The 12,837-nt window shown below is 48.3% G+C and overlaps 1 pseudogene; it reads left to right on the top strand.

Moving 5' to 3' along the window:
- The first annotated feature begins 369 nt into the window (after positions 1 to 369).
- Positions 370 to 1,026, top strand: LOC136547626 (uncharacterized; annotated as a pseudogene).
- Positions 1,027 to 12,837: the final 11,811 nt, after the last annotated feature.

Here is a 12,837-nt window from a genome sequence, read left to right as displayed (position 1 = left end):
TGTCATAAGAATGACGATGCTTCACACGTTGCTGATTTGTTTTTCAGGGAGATCGTTCGTTTACATGGAGTACCAAGGACTATTGTTTTAGATCGGGATACAAAATTTCTAAGCTATTTTTGGAAGACGTTATGGGCTAAACTTGGTGCAAAGTTGTTATTTTCCACCACTTGTCATCTGCAAACCGATGGGCAAACTGAAGTTGTCAATCGTACCTTGTCCACCATGTTGCGTGCTGTGTTGAAAAAGAATTTGAAGCAGTGGGAAGACTGCCTTCCACATGTTGAATTTTCTTATAACAGGGCAGTCCATTCCACAACAAACTTTTGTCCATTTGAAATTGTTTATGGGTTTAAACCGCATACTCCCATGGATCTTTTGCCTTTACCATTACAGGAACAAGTTAACTTGGATGCAACAAAGAGATCAGATTTTCTCAAGAAGCTACATGATGAGACAAGAAGGAATATCGAGAAGAAATCAGCACAATATGCAAAGCAAGCGAACAAAGGTAAGAAGAAGGTTACATTCCAGCCCGGAGACCTCGTGTGGTTGCATCTATGCAAGGATCGATTTCCCCAATAGCGGAAGAGTAAGTTATCTCCTAGGGGTGATGGTCCGTTCAAGGTTTTACACAAGATAAATGATAATGCTTACAAAATTGAGCTGCCACCTGAATATTCCAATGTGAGTACAACATTCAATGTCAAAGACTTGCTTCCATTTGTTGGTGAGCCTGAGTCGAGGACAACTCCTTCTCAAGAGGGGGAGGCTAATGAGGACATTCCTAGCATTCACTCATCTTCAAATGAAACTCCACTTGATAAAGCTGGTCCAATTACAAGAAGTAGAGCTAAACAATTGGAGAAGGAAATTCATTCTCAGGTGAATGCTAACCTTATGTTTAATAATCAGTTTATGTTGAATGAGCCTATGCTTTTGAGTTCTTGTTCCAATGTCCTTAGGAATGATGGAGTGTATGAACCAGCATGGGATGAAGATGGATTCAAGCCTCTGGACATTTGAACCAAGAAGCCTATGGTGTGCAAGAATAAAATGGTGGTTCATCACCTTTGCATGGAAATGCAACCAGAAGCTAGATGACTGATACATGGTACAAATTCCAAGCATCATCGCAGACAGAATACAAGGAGTTAGACGGTGTTCTATATGTGGATGGAAGCGTCTTCAAGTCTACTTTCCAGCCCATCAAACGGCTCATTATTTGGACTTCCCAATAAAGAGTTATGCTCATTTTAGTAACTGCTATCAGAAGCTGAAAGACGCACGAACCAGCCACAAAATCCACTGGTGCATGCGCATGCTGCCATTTACTCCAAGCTAAACATCCCTATCCCTATATATATCTTTTACTAGACAATGAAAGGTCAGATCTTGATTAGCTGAATTCAGAATACACAAACTCATGGAGTTTTGTTTATGCGTGAGTCTTGAGAGGCTTGCAACACTTGTTCTTTCGATTCCTGAGGGAGTTGTAGAACGCCGAACTGCGGTTCACCCAGTTCGTGCCTTCACGTCTATAGGGCGTGATTGCGTGGGCTGTTTTGTTGGTACGTGGAAGGGTGATTGTCTCGGTAGTTCGTCACGTGGACAGCCTCGCGGTGCACTGCCTCTTCACTAGGTCACGTAGCGACAAGTTATCAAGTCCGCGGATACTACGAGAAGATCGGGCCACAAAACTTGCTACACGCGTTGCATAGGTGTGTGCACATCACGTAGCCTCGAGATGACAACAAGCACATTCACCGCAAGGTGAAGTGTGCCCACTTAGTCCCTGAGCCTACTAGAAGATGAAGAATGAATCTTGTAGCAGGGTCAAAGAAAAAGAAGTCTGAAAGCTTTATCGACGTCATCCGACATGCGCGTATCAAGACCCCAGATGTGCTGCCCAAGATCAGCACCCTGATCTGAATAGCATGGAGCAACTTGATAGCACACCGATGAGACGTAGAAAGATCCAACCACCAAGGGAGCATCGAGGAGTCCCCGGCGTTGCTGGCGATGATCGAGCACCAAGGAGTGAGGAGTCCCCGACGTCGCTGGTGATGTCCGAGCACTGAGGAGCAAGGAGTCCCCGGCGTCGTTGGTGATGTCTGAGCACCGAGGAGCGAGGAGTCCTCGGCGTCGCTGGCGATGACCGAGCACCGAGGAGCGAGGAGTCCCCGGCATCATTGGCGATGACCGAGCACCGAGGAGCGAGGAGTCCCTGGCGTCACTGGCGATGACCGAGCACCGAGGAGCGAGGAGTCCCTAGCGTTGCTGGCGATGACCGAGCACCGAGGAGCGAGGAGTCCCTGGCATCGCTGGCGATGACCGAGCATCGAGGAGTCACCGGCGTCGCTGGCGATGACCAAGCACCGAGGAGCGAGGAGTCCTCGGCGTCGCTGGCGTTGACCGAGCACCGAGGAGCGAGGAGTCCTCGGCGTCGCTGGCGATGACCGAGCACCGAGGAGCGAGGAGTCCCCGGCGTCGCTGGCGATGACCGAGCACCGACACTACTACACAAACTTTACTGGAGGCGGGCGTTTTCGGTTTCCCACGATGGGCAAATCCGTCCGCCGCGGCCTAGAGGCCACGGTAAATCGTGGCTTAACCATGGCGGGTGGCTTTGCCCACCGCGGTTAACCGATTTACCGCGGCGGGCGGTGTAACGTGCCCGCTATGGTAAATATACTTTTACCACGGCGGACACGTTACACTGCCCGCCGTAGTAAATTATTTTACCGCGGCGGACACCTTTTGTGGCCCGCCGCGGTTATGTTCATTAGCCGTGGCGGGCTTTATTATTTGCCTGCCTTGGTAAATTATTTCCTGAATTAAAAAAATACAGCAAGCATATAAATTCAAATTCAAATCACATCTAGATTTCACAGATTAAACTTAAAAAGTATGCAGGCATTACACATGAGATAATATACATATATATACATTCACTTAGTCATTCTTGTCATCGTTAATTCATTACATTTACATATTAAAGTCGTTATACATGCGCTAAGGTGTAATCCTGTGGACGCATCATCGTGGGCCATTTCCTCAGCCTCTCGTACTCCGATAAAATCGCTAGCGGGCTGTTCTCATTAAAGAACGTGCCCCCTTCAAGCACGCATTTGTCTAAGACAAACTTACATATGTCCGCCTTTGTCTACTTGAAGCTGTGTTGGGTGCTCTGCATGTCTCTCGACCAGTTCAATCCATTCTTGAGCACCCTCCAACTGCTACTGTACTGCTTGCACACCCTCATGAACTCACAGGCGTAGAAGCCATAGGTTTGTGATCCTACTGGTTGTTTGGCACACTGCATGATCGATACACAAGCATTACAACACAGGCATTAGAACGCATATGAACGGAAAGCACAATTAAACCTTTCAAATACTTACCGAAAAGTTGCGTCTGATTTTGATGCGGTTCTTATGCTTAGCCTTAAAATTCTCTATTCTTTGATCATAGCATTTAGGATCCTTCACGTACTCCTTATAAGCGCTATACGAAATGTACTAGTATTAGGCAGGGCATTAGAACGCATATGAGAAGATAGTTCAGTCACTTACACTCTGAGGCAATCTTCAAAGGCCTTGTACCCTTTTAAGTTTGGCACTGTCAACGAATCAAATACGTAGGCCCTGCCATCCTAAGGGTAGATGATAAATGCAACCCAGTGAACCTCGAGGCCTTGGCTGCGCCATTGAAACAAAATACAGGTTATGACAAGAAATAATAATTCTAGCTAGCTACCCACTTATCTCTACAGGCATGTCTTCGACTTACCCAAAGTGGTAGGCAGCTAGGATACACCCATTTCCCCTGATCTTCTTCATTGCTCCTAGTATGCACCTTGAAATGTTCAACTTCTCATTGTCCATCAGTTTCTTCTTGTGCGCCTCTCTCTGTCACTTGGTCAAGTCTTTCATGGTTGGATGATTGTCATCTAGGTGGTAACCAATGATGATTCTTTGAGCAATATGCATTGTAGATAGATAGATAACATCAAGTTTTAGTTCCTTGGATATATAGGCCATCAGCCTGCAAGGACAAGCCATCATGGCATATATAAGTAGTCTTGACCGATTCAAAGGCAGGTGATATGTGAAACTTGCAATTCATCACTTACATAGAGAACAAGGTGACTTGGGCGATGTCAAGGTCTTGTTCCCGCAGTAGTCTGTACATGTCATGGAAGTCCACGGGGAGTTCTACATCATTGCCGGGCAAGTGGAAGTACTCCACCACAACCTTGACTAGAAAACCATGCAGGCTAGCTTTTGCCGCTTCCATGTACCAGAGATGAAACCTCCTTGTCTCCCACCTTTCCTCGTCGACGAGTTGGGCCTTGGTTATCATGAACTTCCCATGCTCGTAATGGCCGGGGCAGTCATCCAATTCAGGAAATAGATGGAAAGGTGATCTCGGCCTGGGATAGAAATGTTAGTACCATATTATGGCAAAGAAAAGTTATTAGCAAATGATGCTCGCCGCTACCATACCTTTCAAACTCAAGTGAGTATGTGAGCTGCCCTTGGTCGCCTTTAGTCTTCACCGGCGGTGGAGGATAGTGGCTTGTGCTCGCAATGGCAGCAGGCGGTGTCTTTGCCCCGGTTCCTCCGTGCCTCTCGGTCCTTTGCTCATGCCCTTAGACAGACTGCCGGGAGGTGGAGGTGGACTTGTTGGAGGAGGAGAACAAGGGTGAGGGCTTGTGCCTCCTGGTCCTTTGCTCGTGCCCTTAGATGGACTACTGGGAGGTGGAGGTGGACTTGTTGTTGGAGGAGGAGAACGAGGGTGAGGGCTTGTGCCTCCCGGTTCTTTGCTCGTGCCCTTAGACGGACTGCCGGGAGGTGGAGGTGGACTTGTTGTTGGAAGAGGAGAACGAGGGTGAGGGCTTGTGCCTCGGGGTGAGTTCCTTCCCTTGTCATCCCTGCCATTGCCTTCGTCATCACCATCGCCGTGATCTGGATCATCGGGGGGACAAGATCCAGCAACGGATGGTTGTGATGCTGGTGTCACTGTCAGCATAGAAGTCAGCATCAAGAGAATGATCTCTATGTCGTCCTTGTTCCATAGGACTTCAGAACCCAAGGCAGCTCTAAGGATCGTTACCCCTTCTGCAGTTGGATATTCCATTTCAAATTCTTCGTATTCGGTCGCATACCATGTAAGTATGGTCTTGGTTGAAATCTTTGATATCATCTTTGGGGTGCATGTAACCCTCACCCACGGTCAACTTTTTCGCCCTGCCGAACGGGATCATGAGGTGGACACGCATGGGTTCCCGGATGTCGTCAACGAGGTGCCTTGGGCAATCCTCGATCATCAGTAGTGGCTGCCCTTGTGTCTGCCCTTGTGGAACTTGAGGCACGGCCACGCCAGCCTAGCGAAGCATTTGTGACCTCATCGACACCATATCTGGGTCATTGCTCGTGAAGGCTTCTTTTATGGACCGGCTGATCATTTCGGCCATGCCTTGATCATAGCCCTTCTGAAAGATGCCCTCCTTGTACCTCTGCCTTGATCGGTATGTGGCAGCGTCGGATTGCCATGACTCCACTAAGTTCTAGCTCATCTTCGATGACATGCCACGGACGTGGCCATAGTGCTCGGGGGTTCCCAGCGCTAGGGTTAGCAAGTCCTGGCCCCTACGAACCTCGAAGCTATCCTTGGATTTAGCGGCCTCGATGAGAGCCCTCTCCACCTCCTCGAACTTGGGCTCATTGAACTTGCTCACGCCCTCCTTGAGCTTCTTCGGCTTGCGGGCATAGATGAAGTCCTTAGCCCTCAAGTCTACACCATCATACGGATTGGGAAGCCCGGCGGCAGCTCTAGCCCTTTCTTCCTCCTGCCACTGGGGCCTCTTACCAGCAAACCCAGTCATGCCCAAGTGGTGGGGGTGTAGGTTCTTCTTCGCGAGTGCGCTGAACTTGGCGCTCTTTGCCTTTGCTTCTTCTGTTGTTCTTTGTTTGCAGAACTCTTCCCAGTGATGTTCCTTCACCATAGTGTATTTGACATAGGGTGACTTGCCTAGCTTCAGGTAGTACCTGGTCAGCATGGACTTGAAGTTTCTAAAGGCTCTTCCTGCCACGTGCATGACCCACTCCCTGCACTTGTTCAGATCGGTGTCCTCGGGATAATGGAAGCTCCTCGTCACCTCACCCTAGATATGTGTCTTGTAGTTGACCGGGACATTGTTCCACTCCTCCCAAGTGATCTCCACCTTGTCCTTGACTATACATGCCACCTAGTTGCTAAACTTGGCAAGGACCATGGGTGGTGACAACGGGTTTCCCTCTGGTCCCACCTCATGGATCACATGGACTTCACCATGGGTTTCCCTCTGGTGCCTCCCGTGTTCCCCCCTTCTCAGCTTTGTCCTCTGACCCCTAGACTTGCCTAAAGTGGTTGGAGATGGAGCGGGGGGTTCTTTATCCCTAACTTGTTCCTCCTCGAAATTCAATTCTCGAGGCACCACCGACATCTGTTCAGGGTTTGGAGACCGTGCACTTTCAACTTTGTCGTCCCTTGGTTGGTAGGTCGGATCATCTTCGTCCTCTATACGATGTTTCTTTGTTGGCCTCGGGGTCATGGACACTTGGCTCTCGAGGCTAGTTGATGATGATGCACTAGGGGTAGGTTTGCGCCATTCTCTTATCGGTTCCTCCACCATTGGAAAGCTACAATGAATACATATTTCAGTTGTATAGACACAGTTATAGAGTAGTAAAGTAGAGTAGTACTAGAGTAGTAAAGTAGAGTAGTACTAGAGTAGTAAAGTAGTAGTAGTTGGCTCAGATTTGCCCTATTGTCATCACATTGCTTTTAAACTAGTTGCTTGTATCTGGTATACAAGCCATCCTAGTTTAGCGGGGGCACTCGATCATCATCGCCGCTGCCTCAGCATAAAAGGGTTCACATCATTGCATATGCCACTGCCTCAGCTTAGAAGTGTGAAAAGAATCATCATTGCAAATACCAAACAAAAGCCATCAAAATAGTTTCAAAATTCGGCCCCAAAGGGCTAAGTCCTTCGGCCATCAAGATAGAGTAGAAGACTAGAGGAGGTGAGAGTAGAGTAGAGTAGAGTAAGAGGAGTAGAGTAAGAGCTGTACAGCTCAAAAGTTTGTTTGGCATCATAGGCATCAATAAACCCCCATCACAGCTCAATCAAATTTAGTCAGTAAGAGTAAGAGTAGTAGAGGAACTACTCAATTTAGTCAGCAAGACAGCAGCCAGCAAGATATCCTTTAGTCAGCAAGACAGCAGCCAGCAACGTCCAAGAGTGTTGGAGTACTTTGGGCCTTGTCATTCATAATTCTGCTTATCCCTATGATACAATCACCTCTTTTAGAGTGCAGCTTCATGTTCCTTTCTCCATGGAGATTATTATTTCAATGAGTTGGGCAAGCTGGTTAGTTTGAAATGATGCTATTTTCAGAAATGTGTAGCCTCAAATCAGTAATGCGAAGTATCATTTCAGAAGAGATTTTGCTCAAGTTATACTTAGAGCAAAGAAAGCTTATGTACCTACAATTAGTCAATGGCTAGAAGCTTATGTGTAATAGCTTTAATTTTCTTTGTTATTTTCTTTGTATCATAACCTCTGTTGTAAACACTTGTACATTAACAATAAAAGCACAGTAGGGGCCGGCACCCTCCTATTTTCCTCAAAAAAAGAGCATCCTTGAGCAGGCCATCGATTGTCAGGTCGACATTTTTCAGGTCAACTTTGAATAGCGTATGCAGTGCTTGCCTCTTAGACGAGTCAAGCAGCTCCTGGAAAGCCTACTAGAAAGCATTCAACGCCTGAGTAGCCGGGTGCTGCTTAGGCGTTGCGGGATCCCACTTCAACAAGAGCACCCTCTGTGCTTTGGAGGGTGGCGTTCGCGGCACGCAAGCGGCACGCAAGCGACAAAGTGAAGCCGATGATGGCGAACGACGAGACCGATGTCGAGACGGGGCCTTGAGGACCGGGGTTTGCAACAATATGAAGCTCAGGACAACACTTTGCAATTACAAATTTGCCCAGGGAAAGGTATGCTAAAGCTTAAAAATGATAAAATCACTAGTTTATATTGAATCCTTTATTCTGCTAAAGTTCACAATAATGGAGATATACTATAGGATTATAGGATCAAACTGAACTGTTACTTTAGTCTATCTACTACTGCTAATGGTTTAGCACTAGGTGTATGTTAGAGCTTGTTTTGGGTGTCAATGTTATGCAATTACACTTCAATTGTGTGTCTGATTATGGTTATGAAACTACATTCTGCAACGTCATATGAACTCAAACAAATTTAGAAGGCATCCTTTTCAGCAAGATCTCCTAAAATTAGTTCACAAGTTTCATCTGACAGTACTGATGACTGCTCATGGACAAACTAAACCTCCTAAATCAGGGAATGCAGCAGTACTAGACAACTACATGTTGCAGAAACATTCATCACCTAATGCTGTTGAGATTCGAAGCATGTAATTATAGAACCAAGGTACTACTACCAGATAAACTTCTCCAGTAGGGATCATTTGCAAGAAACAAGCAAGCAGAGTAGAATTTAGTTTGCTGGAACATAGTTCTTACCTCGGCCTGGGCGCAGCAGGTTCCAAGTGAGGAGGTAGCGGCTAGAGCCCATCTGTGGCAGCGGCGCCTCAGGCACGTTCACGAGCTCATGCTGGTTGGCCTCATAGTCCACCACTCTACGCTCGGGGACATTCACGCCAAAGAGCTGGTGGTGCAGGTTGAAGTAGACCACATCTGGGTGTGGTCGACCAAAGTCAGCGGGGGCGATGGCGGTGGCCCTCGGTGTCGGTGGCCAAAGCTATGGCTCCGGGCTCTGAGGATAGGGCCTGGCATGTGGACAGTGACCGAGGGGAGGACGGGGGTGGGGGGCACGTGCGGTGGCCATGGAGGAGCTCGGTGGCTGGCGCTAGGGTTCTGGGGACGGGGCCCAGTGCGGAGGAGCTCGGTGGCCAGAGCAAGGGTTCCGGGGAGAGGAGGACGGGGGCAGGGCACGGGCATGGGGGAGGAGGATGGAAGTGGGGGGCGCGTGCGGTGGCCACGGAGGAGCTTGGTGGCCGGCACTAGGGTTCCGGGGATAGGGCCCAGCGTGGAGGAGCTCGGTGGCTGAAGCAAGGGTTCTAGGGAGAGGAGGACGGGGGTGTGGCACGGGCACGGGGGAGGAAGACGGGGGTGGGGGTCACATATATAGCCATGGATTAACCACGGCGGGCAATATAAGCAGCCCGCCGCGGTAAATGTTTACTACAGCGGGCACCTTAGACTGCCTGCCGCGATTAATCTATTAACCGCGGTGGGCGCTGTTACGTGCCCGCCACGGTTAATATTTTTGCATTTTCTCATTCAATCTAACACTGATATTTATTATCAATCTAAAACTTATTTTTGCATTTTGCATTTGCTGTGTAGTAGTAGTAGTAGAGTAGTGCTGTGTAGTAGTAGAGTACATGTGAGTAGTAGAGAGTAGTATTAGTACAATAGATAGTAGTAGTAGGTTGAGTAGTACTAGTAGAGTAGTATTGTATAGTAGTAGTAGTAGATTGAGTAGTACTAGTAGAATAGTATGGTTCCATGATATTAATAATAAGTTACAAAACTTGTCTTCAATAGATCGAGCTATATTATTACATATATGTCTCTAGGATACATATATCATTTTGGTGCAGGTGCTTTCACCGTCCTCTTCTCACCGCTGGGGCAGGCCCACGGCATCATCCTGGACTTGTTGAATCGGTCCTCGACGGCCTTGATCTTCTTTGGATGATCAATAAAAAGCTCGAGCTCTGCGTAGTTGTTGTATTGTTTGGGACTCTGCACCCCATCAGCTCCCACAATCTGCTGCTTTTCGGACACAACCACATGACTTTTTGGGTCCTCTGCATATATATAGTAGGCCACTTGCGCGACATTGGTTGCTAGTACCCACGGGTCATCTTTGTAGCCGATACTTTTGAGGTCCACGGTGGTTAGCCCATAACTGTCCACTGCAACCGCATTCGGTTTGACCCATTGGCAACGGAAGACGGTTATGCATAGGTTTTGGCCATAGTCAAGTTCCCATATTTCTTCGACTTGCCCATAGTATTGCCTCCTCTGGCCCATGGACTCTTCTTTGCCCTCATATCGAACACCGCAGTTCTATGCTGAGCTCTTCTTGTCCTTGTCTTTCGTGTGGAACCTATGGCCCTAGACGTCATACCCTTGCCATGTGGTGATTTGGCTAGATGGGCCTAACACAAGCCACTTAACGGTCTCCGTATCTTCATCAGGGCATCCTTCAGGGGTGTGTGTTGCTCTTTGAGCCACTCTATGAAATTGCTCTTGTGATGGTTCTAGACCCATGCCTCCGTGCGCTGTCCGTCATTAGTGGTGCGGATCTCTTCTAGGTGTTTTTCAATGTATTTCTCCATGCTCACTAACTGATGAAGGATGCTGTAATGAGCTTCTTGCACCGTTCGGTTTGCCACATCGGTGCGTACTTTTTGGCCTGTGCACCCCATCCCTGAGGTTTTACCTTCGTGGTGATGGACAGGCAGCCCAATCACCCTCCCATCTCTTATGTACCTCATACACTAGTTCATGGCCTCCTCTGTTGTGTATGCCTCGATCATAGAGCCCTCCGGGTAAGCATGGTTATGGACGTATCTGTTGAGGGTGGACATGAACCGCTCGTACGTCCACATCTGGTGTAGGTACATGGGGCCTAGTTGATGGATCTGATCAACCATATACATCATTAGGTGTGGCATAATATCAAAGTAAGATGGTGGAAAGCACATCTCGAGCTAGCAAAGGGTCTCCGCGATGAACTCCTTCAGGGCAGGCAGCTCATCCTTATCAATGACCTTCTGGGTGATGCAGTTAAAGAAGTATGACATCCGTGTGATGACCATCTTCACGTACTCTGGACGGATAGCCCTAATCGCAATTGGTAGGAACACCGTCAGCATGATGTGGCAGTCGTGTGAGTTGTAGCCGATCATTATGAGGTCTTTCATGGAGACCAGGCTCTTGATGTTGGAAGAGAAACCAGTTGGCACCTTGATACCCCTAAGAAACTTAAGAAAAGCCGTCCTCTCGTCTTGCGTTAGGTTGCAGGCCGCACCTGGGATATCGACTTTATCGTTCTGAGGCGGTCCCGGGTGAAGGTTTGGCCTGATGCCTAGATTGACAAGATCTGTCCGTGACTTGATACCATCCTTTGTCTTGCCCTTGATGTCCAATAGGACACCGATCGTGCTTTCAAAGACATTTTTCTCTAGGTGCATGCAGTCGATGGCATGGGGTGTATTCAGTGTTTTCCAATATGATAGGTACTTGAAGAAAATTGACTTCTTCTTGAAAGGAACGACGGCGGGGACTTCCTCCATCTGGTCCTGCTTTCACTTCCTTGTCTGCTTGGGCCCCTCTTTAGGCGGCTTCTTCTTCTTTCCAAACTCCACCTGATCCATGTCCTTGACCATCTCATACACCTTTGTCCCCCAACTAGTCTGCGTCAGTTGATCACGCTGTGGCTTGTCTTGATTGTCAAAGTATTTGTTCATAATACTTCTTCTATACCTGTGATTTTTGGAGAGGAACCGTCTGTGCACCATCTTATTGGATCCCTTAAGGTAAGTGTAGCAGGTCCCGTCGATGCAAATTACGCAGCCGGTCTTCCCTTTGATCTGCCCCGATAGTGAGAAGAGACTGGGGTAATCGGTGATGGTGACAAAGATGATTGCTTTTAGTGTGAACTTCTCCTTGCAGGATGCATCCACCATCTAGACCCTAACATCAAATAGTATCTTCATTTTCCCCATGAATGGCTCCAGGAACACATCTATATCGTTGCCGGGCTGCTTCGGTCCGGAGATAAGCATGGTCAGCATAAGGTACCTACGCTTCTGACATAGATGGGGAGGTAGGTTGTACATGGTGAGCACGACGGGCCAAGTGCTGTGCGAGCTACTAAGCTCACCGAACGGGTTCATCCCGTCGTACTCAGCGCGAACCTAACATGCCTGGGCTCCTTGCCAAACTCCGGGTAGGCCTCGTCGAAATCCTTCCACTGCTTGCCATGGATGGGTGCCGTAGCTTGCCATCATCTTTCAGGCGGTCAGCTGATGCATGCCAGGACATGAGCTTGGCATCGTCCGGGTTCCCGAATATTGCATGCAGGCGATCGGTCATGGGCAGGTACCACACCGACAGTGCTGGACTTTTCTGTGCGTGTAACCCTCTTCTTCATCGTCTGCTGAGCCGAGATCTTTGGCCACACTGCTCTTCTTTGCCCCCTTCTTGTTCTTCTTCGACCACCCCCACAAGCCTCCCTCGTCTTCTGCATCCACGCGACAACCAGCATTTTTCTTGTACCGACTAAAGCCGCAGTGCGGACAACTCGTCAAATTCTCATACTCATATCCCCTGATACATGATGCAGTGGTTAGGGCATGCCTCAAACTTTCTAAGCCTCATCGCCACATGGCCGGATCAGCTTCTTGGCCCGATAAGTATTGGCGGGCACCTTGTTAGCCGTTGGGTACATGGTGGCAAGGTAGCTTAACAACTCATTGAAGCTAGTGTCAGACCAACCATGACGAGCCTTCAACATCAACATATGGAGGTTAAAACAGAGCGTCGTGCACTCCTTCGGACAATCGTTGTCGTCCTTATAGAGAGGATCAACTGCCGCCTGCTTCAACTCTCTGAAATTCTCCAACCACTTTGGGCAACCCAACACAACATCATCTTCATCAAAGTGTTTGACTAGATCTTCAACAAGCAGCACATCCTCGGGTTGGCTCACAGTATCCTGACCATCCCCA

This window comes from Miscanthus floridulus, chromosome 3, assembly GCF_019320115.1.
Source record: "Miscanthus floridulus cultivar M001 chromosome 3, ASM1932011v1, whole genome shotgun sequence".
NCBI lineage: Eukaryota > Viridiplantae > Streptophyta > Magnoliopsida > Poales > Poaceae > Miscanthus > Miscanthus floridulus.
Note: the sequence above shows the minus strand (reverse complement) of the source record. Positions and strands in the feature narration are given on the sequence as shown.